The sequence below is a fragment of the Cherax quadricarinatus genome, chromosome 80, assembly GCF_038502225.1.
Source record: "Cherax quadricarinatus isolate ZL_2023a chromosome 80, ASM3850222v1, whole genome shotgun sequence".
Taxonomy (NCBI): Eukaryota; Metazoa; Arthropoda; class Malacostraca; order Decapoda; family Parastacidae; genus Cherax; species Cherax quadricarinatus.
In genome coordinates this window covers 5,096,640-5,109,139 of record NC_091371.1, presented here as the reverse complement: position 1 = coordinate 5,109,139, position 12,500 = coordinate 5,096,640, and the positions used below count along the sequence as shown (strand labels likewise).

General features: G+C 42.2%; 1 protein-coding gene across 1 annotated transcript in view; it reads right to left on the bottom strand.

Annotated features, from left to right (window-relative positions):
• The window catches only part of LOC128702403 (G-protein coupled receptor dmsr-1), a 382,830-nt gene that overhangs the window by 20,336 nt on the left and 349,994 nt on the right, over positions 1-12,500 (bottom strand). The gene's annotated exons all lie outside the window — the stretch shown is intronic.

Here is a 12,500-nt window from a genome sequence, read left to right as displayed (position 1 = left end):
TTATATTGTATTGATGTTACATTTACCCTAGAGCGATTGTAGATTAACTTTAAATACCTCAAAATTAAATTCAAATATACTTGAATGTATCTGAAATGATTCACGAAATCATAATGACACGCTTGCAAAGAAATCATAGTACGGGAGGGGATTGTACTGAGTCACGACAGGAGAGTTGTAAAACTACAAGTCAGTGCGTAAGCTACTGGGCCAGCTGGCTACAATAAGATTGATCCATGTAGGTATATTTATACACCCACGGGAGATTAGCATGGACCACCACTATGACCACAAATGCAATTGACTTACGCGCTGGCCTGTAGTTTTACGACTAACTTGCCGTGAGTTCAGTCCCCGCCCGTACCATGGTTTGTATGTGAAATGGTTTTGAAATTGATTTCACGTAGATTTTAAATGTATCTAAAATTAAATACAAACTCGTTTAAAAAAATTGAAAAGGATTGGAAATATATTTCAAAAAGTCGCCAGATAGAATCAAATGGTTTTCATATGGCTATCAAATTTCAAACGGATTTGAAGTTTCCTTAAACACACTGGAGAAGTTTTGCCAAACAGCGGCTTTTTCATTTCAGTACAGAGGCTACTAACGACGACAGTAGACGATGAGGTAATCAGTCCCTCAGTCTTACAGAACAATGCACAGAAGATACTAAGATACTGGAAGATGAGGTAATTAGTACCAGAGCCTAGAAGCCGTTGTACTCTTCACGTATTTTCTTGATTCATAAAGAATCGATTTCATTTAATCTTAATTAGGTCAGTTAGCCTGTCATAGGTTATTCTCAGTAATTGTATGGATTATAGAGAGAATTGTGGCTAAGGTTAAGTGGGTCAGTGAAGTGAATGTTGTACGACTGTGATGGCATTCTTTGTTGGCTCTGCTGGTGGTAATGGTGATCCTGATGTAGGTGTAGCGTTGATTTATCATTGATGCGTCAGTTGTGGTGGTGCTAGTGGTTAATATGCAATATTTTTGGTGGTGGTGGTAGTTGTGGTGATGATGGTGCTGGTGTTGGTTGTGTTGCTGGTGGCTAATAAGCGATTTTGTTGTGGTGGTGTTTATGATGTTGACGCTTCAGGCTAATAAACGATTCTGATGGTGGTAGTGGCATTTGAGATAGTGGGTTGATAATCAGAAGTGAAAAACTAGAATTCAATTGATTTCACTCACTCCTCAGTTCATTAAGGAGGAAACCTCGGTCCAGTAAGAGAAAGCCTCGGTCGAGTAAGGGTAAGCCCAGTCCAGTGAGGGAGGAGGAACCCTTGGTCCAGTGAGGGAGAAGCCTCGGCCAATTGAGGGAGGGAAGTCTTGGTTCAGTGAGGGAGAAGCCTCGGCCAGTTGAGGGAGGGAAGCCTTAGTCCAGTGAGGGAGAAACCTCGGCCAAGGAAGCCTCCACTCAGTGAATGCCATTAGTCTTGAGTGTCTGAGGGGTGGTGAAGCACACTGCCTTGTTGAGGCCTCAAGGTGCATGGTGTCAGGAATATTCCCAGCCATTAGTGTGGGAAATGCAAGCTTTGATATCCATGGAATAGACGGAATGGTGAAATGAAGGATTGGAGTGTTGGGAGATGGAGTGAGTGATTGGAATGTTGGTTGGAATGGGTGCGATTGGAATATTGAGCAATGGAATGGGATTGGTTGGAATCATTGCCCTAATGGTATACAGTACCGACGAGATAAGGAGTTAGACACATGCAACACCTCATCTTCGACTGTCTTCTGTGTAATGTTCTGCAAGACTGAGGTACTGAGTCCCTCATCTTCCACTGTATTCTGTGTATAGTTAAGTAAGGCTGAGGGACTCATTATGTAATTGCCTCCTCTTCCTCCTGTCTTCGTATATCTCTGTATTGATTTAAAAAAAAAAAACATTACCAGGCTAGAGTGGATAAGTACCGTCGTCTAGGTACACAGCCAGGCTGAGATAGATTGTGTGGACAGAAATTTAATGCCAGTAATTATTCAAGAACTTCAGGCCATGTGTCCTCCAGCAGCCGTTACCCTTATTCCACAGGCCATACACGCAGAAACAGAGAAAGAGAAAATGAATGAATGAATGAGAGAAGAGTGGAATCAACGAATGTGGTTGTAGGGGTTCAGTCTCAGCTCCTGGTTTTTTTTTGTGTGTACAGTAAGTTTTTATGTAAATGTGCATGTATGTGCTAGGCAGGTTCGGTTCACCTACCGCACCCACTCATCTGTCCAAATTATATTGAGCGTTGCCCAAAATTCTCACTTAAATGGCACTACTTTGAAGTCTGTTGAAGTCGTCTACAACTCTATTGTCAAACCAGTGCTTTGTCCAACTTGAATCCATTGCTGCCTGCGAGTTTTGTCTTGATTAGATATTTTCAGTTCGTTATATATATATATATATATATATATATATATATATATATATATATATATATATATATATATATATATTAGTATTGGTCAATAACAACACTGCGCTAGCCAAGGATGTGGTTCTCGAATCCTTGGCTAGCCCAGTGTTGTTTTATATATATGTATATATATATATATATATATATATATATATATATATATATATATATATATATATATATATATATATATATATATATATATGTCGTGCCGAATATGTAAAACTGGTCAATTAGCAAGAACTCATTTAAAATTAAGTCCTTTCTAAAATTTTCTCTTATACATTTAAAGATATATTTTTTTATTAATGTTAATGCAGAAATTTTTAATTTTGCACCAAAAGAATCTTAGAAAACTTACCTAACCTTATTTTAACAAGCGCAATTTATTTTAGCCTAACCCAACTAAAAATATTTTAGATTTGTTTACAGTAATTTAATGCGATTCGTTCAAGACTCTGTATACCATTTACGTCAGGCCCATACTGGAGTATGCAGCACCAGTTTGGAATCCACACGTAGTCAAGCACGTCAAGAAATTAGAGAAAGTGCAAAGGTTTGCAACAAGACTAGTCCCAGAGCTACGGGGATTGTCCTACGAAGAAAGGTTGAGGGAAATCGGCCTGACGACACTGGAGGCCAGGAGGGTCAGGGGAGACATGATAACGACATATAAAATACTGCGCGGAATAGACAAGGTGGACAAAGACGGGATGTTCCAGAGATGGGACACAGACACAAGAGGTCACAATTGGAAGTTGAAGACTCAGATGAATCAAAGGGATGTTAGGAAGTATTTCTTCAGTCATAGAGTAGTCAAGCCGTGGAATAGCCTAGAAAGTGAAGTAGTGGAGGCGGGAACCATACATAGTTTTAAGGCGAGGTATGATAAAGCTCATGGAGCAGGGAGAGAGAGGACCTAGTAGCAATCAGTGAAGAGGCGGGGCCAGGAGCTATGAATCGACCCCTGCAACCACAAATAGGTGAGTAGGTGAGTACACACACACACACACACACCCGCGCGCGCGCGCGCATAATTAATGTAGGTGGAGGAAGTAGACGTGACTGCTTGCTGGTGTCGTCTAATTACAGTATCCAGGTTGAGTAGCGATTGGTTTGCCAAGACCTTGAAAATACTATAGCTGCCAGATATTTGCCAGATAGTGTTGCTGACTGCTCTCAAAGCAGCTACAAGATACGTAGGGCTTTCTTGAATTACAAACTTGACTTGTGTGTGTGCGTTGTTCTGATCCTCACCAGTGTTATCGTCGGCCTGGTTCCAGGGAGTATTTATTTTCTCGTACTGTTAGACGAGAATGTAATTACTCAAACTCAACTTCAGAATGTTATGATAAAAATATCATAAACACTGATCGATGAACAGGTAAATCCCACATCGACGGGACAGTATTACATGGAGTCAGTGGATCTCTGTATCTTCATCCCGTGCTTAGAGGCTCTTGATCCAGGTATCTGGATCTATCCTCATTATTCCTAATGTCGATCCTGATCGCCTCCCATTCCCCAGGCTCTGTGACACCTGTAGGTTTCGCGCTTTCCCCTAGATTATAATAAAATTCTATATTTAGGACTCTGAGACCATCTTTAGCAGATGAAGGACTCTGATTGAATCCGAAATATACAGATTCCTTCTAACCCGTGTTTTAATTTTCTTCCATGTGGGAATCACTTAAAAAAAATTAGGAAGACCCCCCAGCCCTCCCCGAAGTACTTGTTAGGTTAAAGCACAAACAGAGATGCCTTTTAACGAGGCCATTAGTCCTCAGCTGATCACAAGATCCTGGAGGGAACGACGGTCTAATTTCTATATAAAAGTTATATTTTTCTTTCAATGCGAACCCAAGTTGGCAGATAATTATGAAAAAAATTGGGTCGCGTGATCATCACGTTGGGCAATGGACAACGCCGAGTCAGAGGTAGACTGATAACATCTCTTAGTTTTCTTAGTAGCTTCGTGTCTGATAGCACAAGGGAATATAACCACTTATAAAATTTCTGCCTCGGTCACTCATGAATTAAGGGAGACCACAATAATAACTTGACTCCATGTCTGAGATGACTTAGATGAACCGGGCCTGGCTAGGAGCTGGTAAGGTAAGGGTGCCAACTCAAAGACTAACCAGAGTTTCAGACATGGCGGAAATTAATATACCAATGTAATGAGGGCTAAGACTTTTGTAAGTAAATGTTAACATCTACCACTCATGTGACTAATTAATGGTCGAAGTCGGGCCGAAACGTCGTCTTAAGTTTCATTCTCCTATGTGCAGGTTATTGGTGTATTGTGTAGCACTCATTGTGGTCAGGCCACTAACTCTTTCTTACCTATCTCTCAGTGTTCACCCAGTTTTTTCTCTGCTCTCTGCACTTTTACTCCCTCCCCCATTCTTACCATCATTCTCGTTACCTTAAAAAAAAGAAAAGGTAGTAAATTCTCATATTCAAGAATGTAAACGGAAAAGAAGAGACGAACTGAAAAACTTGGAACAAATTAATCGACGAAGTAGAGAAAGAAATACGAAATGCCAAACAAAAAGATCTAAGTGTATTTATAGATGATGACACATTCATTGAAGCGAATCTTATCTCCCAACAGCATTACGTGTCTTTATAGACTCAAAACGACCAGTTGAAATGGTGCTCGATGAAATAAAACCAAATTAAATAGGCTATTATTAGATAATGGCAAAACAAAAGCAATACAGGAAACTTTTGGGGGGTTGGGGGGTTTTCATTACGAGAATATACAGCGACGGTAAATATTCAGGTGCAGACAGTGTGCCGGTATAAAGAAATGATAGATAATAACCTTTAAATGTGATAGGTAAATAGGCTTCTACCACTGACAAGCTTTATTGCGTAAACTACCAAAAAAAAAAATTAGAAAAGTGGATAAAACACTTAAAGGGAAAATTTGCTTTCCATGAAGAAAGTCTTGTATATCTAACTTAGAAGGTGCTGCGAATCGTGAAAGTCATTAAATAATAAAAGCAAGTGGACAGTTTGAATTTAATTACGTATCGGAAGAAATTTCACCGGTTTCCCAGTGGAAAATAAATTTGAAAATTACTAAACCGAAAATAATGACAGATTGCTAACAGTGGATGATAGATTTCCAGTACCGTCACCACTAGTACCACCACCAATACCACCAGGACCACCACCACTACCACTGATACCACCACCACTACCACCACCACTACCACTACCACCACCACTACCACCAGTAAAACTATCACTGCCACCAATAACACTACCACCAGCACCACAACCACTAGTACCACCACCATTACCACCAGGATCACCACCACCACCACCATTACCACCACTACCACTAGTACCACCACCACTGCCACCAGTACCACTACCACCAGTATCACCACCACCAGTACCACCACCAGTAACACTACCACTACCACCAGCACCACTACCATTACCACCAGTACCACTACCATTACCACCAGTACCACCACCACTTCCACCACCATTACCACCTTCACTACCACCAGTACCATCACCACTACCATCACCATCACCACTACCATCACCACTACCACTACCACCACCACTACCACCATCACTACCACCATCACCACTACCACCATCACCACTACCACCATCACTTCCACCAATACCATCCCTACCAGTACCATTATCATTTTCACCAATACCACCAATATCATCACTACCAACCATCACGGAAAACTAGATCCTACACTGAAAGGCACTTCAATGAAAAATGCCTTGATACTGGTGAAGAGCTGTTTATCCAAGGAATCTAAATCATCTTCCAGTTCCTAGAATCCGGTTGTGGGGTACATTTTAAATGTTTCCCCACGACTTGAGGCTTTTCGCTTTCATCATGGTTTTTGTAATTATCAGGGTGCTTGTAGGGACCTCGGGGAACTTTTAAATTAACTATTTAATGAGATTTTTAGCAGATGCTGGTTATGATAGCATGTATTTGTTGCGTGTTTTACTAGTGCTAGTAAGCTTTTATTGTTAATTTTCTTTGTTTTTTCTTTTGTAAGTTGAAATGATTTTTCGACTAGTATGTTGAATGATCTACAAATCTTTCTTGATTAAAACAGATTGCCACCTATATCCCAGGTGCTGTATTGCATACAGCGCTTCCCCATGAATATATTAATAATTACACTGGAAGACGAGATTCATCTCACTGAGAATGCGGTAGGTGTTTAAAACTTAAACGCGTCTAATAATATTCATGGGCTGGTGTGAAGATAAGTAGATATCAGAATATATATTCCAGGAATTCAGCTATTCATTGGTGTTTCTGGCAACAGAACAGAGGATGCATGGACGAATATTTTATTTCAGGAAAGGCTAAGAAAAGGAATGCAAGCTTACCGTAGACTTGGGAACCCGTCATGAGGGAGCTTCCATGCTCCTCCTCCAAGGAGATGAAGCTACCCCTTTCCCTTCGTGGGTCATACCTGATTGTTTACCATACCCCAGGCGCTGTATAACTGGGAATTTAAAGCTTCGTCGGGAATATAATAGACTCGTGTAGGGAAGCAGAGCTGAAAGAAGCAACATGGAAACAGAATGTTTAATGCAAAGGAGGGCATCAACTTATTGAAGATCTCTTTGAACAAAACTTTGTGTTGATAAAGGTTTGATAAACATCTTGAGCAAAACGTTGTCCTGTTAATAGCTTGCCATTCTCTCTGTCTTAGTGTTAGCCACGTCAACGCTCTGCCTTCCAGACGAGGTTAAAAAATAGCACGAATCAGAATATGGGGGAAAAAATTAAGATTTACCCTTTCATTAGGAGAACCTGATAAGTAAACGCAGATAAAACAGTTTCCAAATAGCCCACTCTCTGAAAGGGAACTTTCAACGAAGTTTCGCTCTGCCCTAAACCATTATCTGTGAATTGTTGTACGGAACCGCAACTTCTATTATTCTTAAATAAAACACTCCGTGCCATAACTGGGCCATGTCATTATACTTCAGTTTGGGATGTCGGAAGACCGAGTCTCCTGCATTTTACTTCATAAACGAAATGTACGAAAAAGGATTTGGGAAGGAAAATGCCCCTACAATTTGCAGCTTCTAGACTGGGAACGAGACAGGGCAAGTAATAGATGCTTTAAACAATGGAAATTCAGAGAAGTTACGGTGGGTTAAAAATATTCCTCTGGCGAACACTTCTGATGGAGTCTCTGGGAAAACTGTGACTGTCCTGGAGCAACCGCAGACAACAAGAGGAGGAAGATCCAAGAACAAGTTATGGATGAGACCAAGAGTTATGAGCGATATCAACGAAACTACTACTACTGCTACTACTGTTTTCACCTTACAATTATGGGTTAATTTTGAATTGTACCAGCCACAGTATTGTGGGTTAGTTTTTTATTGTACCAGCTATCATACTGTGAGTAGTTTGGATGGTACCACCTACGGTATTGTGGGTTACTTTTGAATTGTATACCCACCGTGCTGTGGGTTAGTTTTGAATTGTACCAGCCACGGTTCTATCTGTTAGTTTTGAATTGTACCACACGGTATTTTGCGTTGTGAATCGTTCTAGCCACGGAATTGAAATTTATCAATATTTCATGGTAACTAATATTATCCTGTTCTCTATGACGGTAGTGAGTCCTGTTAGAGAGGAGAGTGGGGAGAGAGCCTTCTGCTTTACAGATCTGAGTCGATCCAGTTGGTAGTTTGGTTTTGTCAGCAACAAACTTCCATGTAAATCCTAATGTATTCTGTTATGTTTTATTTTTTCAATCTTTTCCTTCTACTTTCATTCTTTCCTTACCTCCCTCTCTTTATTTCCTCTCCGTTTTTGTTCTTTTCTGCTTTTTATTTCCCTCCCTCGTCTCATCCACTCTTTATCTTTTTCTCCTGTTTTTCCCTCTTTATTACATTTTCCTCTCCATTTCTCCGTCTTCCTTTCGCCATACATTTGTCGTTGTCTCCCTTTAACATCCTCTGCCTTTCTCTCCCCTCCCCCTCTTCCTCTTCTCTCTCCCTTCTCCCTCTACCCCTTCATTTTCCTCTTCACTCTTAAACTTTTTCCGTTTATGTCCTCGACATTCACCTGCAATGATGCTTACTTCCTCACTACCTTCCCTCCTTCCGTCACTCTCCTTTCTCCCTCCCTTCCTCCTTCCGTCACTCTCCTCTCTCCCTCACTTTCCTTCCTCCCTCCCATCCTTCTTCCGTCACTCTCCTCTCTCTCTCACTCTTTCCTCTCTCACTCTCCTCCATCCTTCACTCTCCTCCCTCCCTCACTCTCCTCCCTCCCTCACTCTCCTCCCTCCCTCACTCGCTTCCTCCCTCATTCCTGACATCGTTTACCCTATTTTTATTCATCCTCTTTTATCAACGCTTTTCCCTTGCCTTGTTAAGCCTGCTCTCCCTCGTTGTCAGCTGAGTATCACTCAAATAGAAAATACACCAGATGCATACACAGTAGGAAATACACCAGATGCATACACAGTAGGAAATACACCTGTTGCATACACAGTAGGAAATACACCAGATGCATACACAGTAGGAAATACCCCAGATGCATACACAGTAGGAAATACACCAGATGCATACACAGTAGGAAATACACCAGATACATACACAGTAGGAAATACCCCAGATGCATACACAGTAGGAAATGCACCAGATGCATACACAGTAGGAAATACACCTGTTGCATACACAGTAGGAAATACACCAGATGCATACACAGTAGGAAATACCCCAGATGCATACACAGTAGGAAATACACCAGATGCATACACAGTAGGAAATACACCAGATACATACACAGTAGGAAATACCCCAGATGCATACACAGTAGGAAATGCACCAGATGCATACACAGTAGGAAATACACCAGATGCATACACAGTAGGAAATACACCAGATGCATACACAGTAGGAAATACACCAGATGCATACACAGTAGGAAGTACACAGGGCGGATGCACAACAGGAAATAAATTAGGGAAACTAATAGTAGGAAATACACAGTGAAAGCATGTCAAGAAATGCTTTCGCGAGCATGGATATTAGGAAGCACAGCAGGTGAGTGCACAGGAAGCACAGCAGGTGGGTGCACAGGAAGCACAGCAGGTGGATGCACAGGAAGCACAGCAGGTGAGTGCACAGGAAGCACAGCAGGTGAGTGCACAGGAAGCACAGCAGGTGAGTGCACAGGAAACACAGTATGTGGGTGCACAGAAAGCACAGCATGTGGGTGCACAGGAAGCACAGCAGGTGGGTGCACAGGAAGCACAGCAGGTGAGTGCACAGGAAGCACAGCAGGTGGGTGCACAGGAAGCACAGCAGGTGGGTGCACAGGAAGCACAGCGGGTGAGTGCACAGGAAGCAAAGCAGGTGGGTGCACAGGCAGCACAGCAGGTGGGTGCACAGGAAGCACAGCAGGTGAGTGCACAGGAAGCACAGCAGGTGAGTGCACAGGAAGCACAGCAGGTGGGTGCACAGGAAGCACAGCGGGTGAGTGCACAGGAAGCACAGCAGGTGGGTGCACAGAAGCACGGCAGCTGAGTGCACAAGAAGCACAGCAGGAAACACACGGGGTGGGTACACAGCAGGAAACATACAGGGTGGGTACACAGCAGGAAATCCACAGGGTGGGTACACAGCAGGAAACACACGGGGTGGGTACACAGCAGGAAACGCACGGGGTGGGTACACAGGAACCCCCACCGGGTGGTTACACAGCAGGAAACACACGGGGTGGGTACACAGCAGGAAACACACGGAGTGGTTAGGCATAGCACCGGCAGGCAGAGGAAACTTGCCAGACAAGTTTCATGGTCGGTTACACTGGCATTCAGCTTCATTGATCTGTGCAGAGGGTCAGGTGGTCGCTCGGAGACACTGTCCCCTCCTCTCCCTCTTCCATTGCTTTCCCACCATCCAATTCCTTTCCCATCCTGTACCTCTTTCGTCCCTTCAGCCCTCCTTAATGTGGTGTGCTCCGTTCCTATTGGTAACAATGTCACACTCTCATCAAGGTGATTATCTAGGACTGTGGCTTCTCTTTGGGCATAAATATTGGGGATATCTATCCTTTGGTTTAAATTTTCATATACCGCCGATGACAAGGGAACGAAGTACGGAAATGGATAGTGGAATGTGAAAACTACTTTTGAATGGTTTTCTTTGATTTTTTATTATGATTTATGCAATACTTGCTGATTAAGCGCCGATGAAGGCTAGGGCAGTGTGCAGAGGTAGTCAGACAAGATAAGATAAGATTTCGTTCGGATTTTTAACCCCGGAGGGTTAGCCACCCAGGATAACCCAAGAAAGTCAGTGCGTCATCGAGGACTGTCTAACTTATTTCCATTGGGGTCCTTAATCTTGTCCCCCAGGATGCGACCCACACCAGTCGACTAACACCCAGGTACCTATTTGCTGCTAGGTGAACAGGACAACAGGTGTAAGGAAACGTGTCAAATGTTTCCACCCGCCGGGAATCGAACCTGGGCCCTCCGTGTGTGAAGCGGGAGCTTTAGCCACTAGACCACCGGGCCACCTTGCTGAAGCGTAAGGCGGCCAAATTGGAGAGGCGGGGGGTGGGGGGGGAGACAAGAACAGAGATGGAGTACAATTGAGAAGTGAGAAACTAAAAATTATCGCACAGTGAGAAAGATCTTTGAGTAAACATAACTCGAAGCATATTGCTAGAGGTTTACATAAACCATAAAATAGCAGTAATTGGAAGGTCTCTCACGCAAATGCCTTCAAGAGGCTCTAAGTAGCATATATTAGATTATTTTTGAGACTGCAATTCCAGCATAAATCAGAAATGTTGGTAAACTCGAAAAATGTCCAGATGTTTGCAGCAAAACAAGGCTGAGAGAGAGAGAGAGAGAGAGAGAGAGAGAGAGAGAGAGAGAGAGAGAGGGAGAGAGAGAGAGACTGACTTAATTGAATAATTCACTCACTCGCTCGAAGTGCATTACTTGATATTTAGAAATATGACTTCACCATCCCATCTTACTCATTATGCAACAATATTTATTCTGAATTTTTAGCAAGTACAAAGTACAGTAGTTTTCTGCAGGGCCCGCGTTAGGCGACAACGAATTGTCTTCAAGCAAACCGCGATTAAGCTTCTGGCCATTAGTTTTGTTTTCCATGCTGTCGAAGGTGGGAAATCACTCGCACGTCTATAGGTTGGACACACGTTTGACACACGGATACTACATTTAGTGCCTCGACCCCTCTGTGAGGACAGTCGAATAGCGTTGATAGTTAACCCTATATTAATAAAATGCTCTCTTGGACTTGGACTTTTTGACTGAAACTAACTGCACCAGCTTTGATTTTGAGTTTGCATCCTGACTAACTCCAACCCTGCTAACTACTATTTCCACCTTCATAATCCCTTAACCTTCCACACTCCTTACAGTGTTATGTGATCCATATGAGATTAATGAATAGTTTTCAATATATTAATATTGTTTATTTGCTAAAATTCTCATTTTCATCGTTTAATAATTTTTGCTTTTCAAATATTTCCAAGAAGACGGGAAGTGAAGGTGGGAGGGGGGTAGAGATGAACAATGGCGCTTCAAGGTTGTTAACAGTTAATAGGGGGCGAGCAAGGAAATGTTGATGCTACAAGTCTTCTACATCATTAAAGGTTATGTCATATTTAGTAACAAATAGGAAGTAAAGGTTTAGATGTATCCATGAAAGGTTAGTGAAAGATGGTAACCTAAGTGCTTATTAACTTGTGTGACCTTTCATATACTTCTTTATTTTTATCGTACTCGGTCACCTCGCAGTGTTAGAAAAAAAAAACGAATTTCTCCTTTAATTACTCAAGAAACCTGCAAATACTGCTTATGGAACCACCTCGAAACTAGCCACATCCCTTTTGGTTTACGATTGATCTCGAGATTTTTGTGCAACATAAGTGCGAAACTAGTTTTTTAACATCGTTCATAGTTAAACCATTCTCTTCATCCTTCATTTGCCCCAAGAGTCCCTCACCAAAGGGCTCTCTTGGTCCAGTACAGAAAAGAATGGTAGAAAATCAGGAGGAGTTCGAGGTAATCAGT